The sequence below is a fragment of the Peromyscus eremicus genome, chromosome 19 (assembly GCF_949786415.1).
Source record: "Peromyscus eremicus chromosome 19, PerEre_H2_v1, whole genome shotgun sequence".
Lineage (NCBI taxonomy): Eukaryota > Metazoa > Chordata > Mammalia > Rodentia > Cricetidae > Peromyscus > Peromyscus eremicus.
In genome coordinates, this window is record NC_081435.1 from 65,205,232 (window position 1) to 65,206,608 (window position 1,377).

At 43.0% G+C, this 1,377-nt stretch overlaps 1 long non-coding RNA gene across 1 annotated transcript; it reads left to right on the forward strand.

Annotated features, from left to right (window-relative positions):
* The first annotated feature begins 254 nt into the window (after positions 1–254).
* Positions 255–1,377, forward strand: LOC131895959 (uncharacterized). The gene is made up of 3 exons (XR_009375335.1): positions 255–316; positions 835–862; positions 1,112–1,377. It is a non-coding gene; the product is annotated as an uncharacterized LOC131895959 (long non-coding RNA).

The following is a 1,377-nucleotide window of genomic DNA, read 5'->3' on the forward strand; positions in this document are numbered from 1 at the left end:
ATGGATGGAGAATGGCTGAGATAAGTCAGAGAGCCTGATTTCATAATAGGAATGGGTTCAAACTTCAGGATGTTTCAGTTCTAGGAAGCAGGTATTGTACTAAAAACTCACAGTGTTCCAGCGAGGTCCGGGTCAGCACCAGTTATCACAGGTGTCATTTGGCTAGACTGTTTGAGCCTGTTCCAGTAGGATTGTTTGTTTGGCTTTGTTTTTTTCCATTGTGATATCGAGGATGGAACTCAGGGCATTGCATGCTAGGTGAGCCCATCCTCCATCTCTGAGCTTTATCTGGAGTCCTCACGACGAATAAATCCAGGTCAGGCCAAGTTTTGTCTGATGAGTTATGAAACTCTTTGGGTTTTGAGAGCTTTGGGAGCTTTAGAAATTCTAGTGGAGAGGTGTGAACATGTAATAATTGATGTGCAGTGTGTTCTTACCATAGGCCAGATGCAGGTCAAGAAGCTGCAGTCTCCCAGTTTCAGGAGAGATATAGTTCTGCTGTGTCAGCCTGTGTCAACCTGCGTCAGCCTGCTGTGTCCTCCCTGTGTCTTCCCCCTTTCCTTCTCACTCCAGTAGACTCTGCCTTCATGAACATGGGATGGGGACAAGAGGAGGCTGCAGGGGGCCCAACTCTCTATTTTATATTTTCAATAGTATTGTTATTGTTATTATTATTATTATTATTATTATTATTATTATTATTATTTGAGACAGGTTCTCACTATCACTATACTGCTCTGACCGACCTAGAACATGCTATGTAGTCCAGGCTAGTCTTGAACTCACAGAGATCTTCTTGTCTCTTCTCTCCTTCTTTGTTTTTGTGGTATATAGATTGAACCTAGGGCCTTACACGAGGTAGGTAAGTGCTCTACCACTTAGCTATATGCCAGCTTAATTTTTTTAATTTTTATTAGCATACAATTTATATAAAACCTAATGGGTTTCATTTGACATTTTCCTAAGTGTATATAACTTATTTTAATTATATTCACCTCGCTGCCCTCTCTTGTGCCCCTCCTACTCTACTGATGCCCTCTCTTCCAGCTGCCACTTTTTCGACTCCCATGTCTTTTTTTTCCCTCATTAGTTTAATTAGATTTACCCACAGGAGTGTGGGCAACTTATTAGTGTCTACAGCGCTGAAGGAAACCACTCTCCACGCTCCCTCTCCCAGCAACCACTACCTACCTATGAATCCAGAGATGGGAGACTTCTCATGAGCCCCACGCCACATCAGAATGTTTGAAGATCCAGTCTTTTGCAGGTGATATGCTACCGAGAGTTCAAGAGTATAACTGCCATACTGTGCCTGAAACACAGTGCTCCTCAGCACTCCACCCCTCTCTGGTCCTTCCTGTCATCTCTTCTGATTTT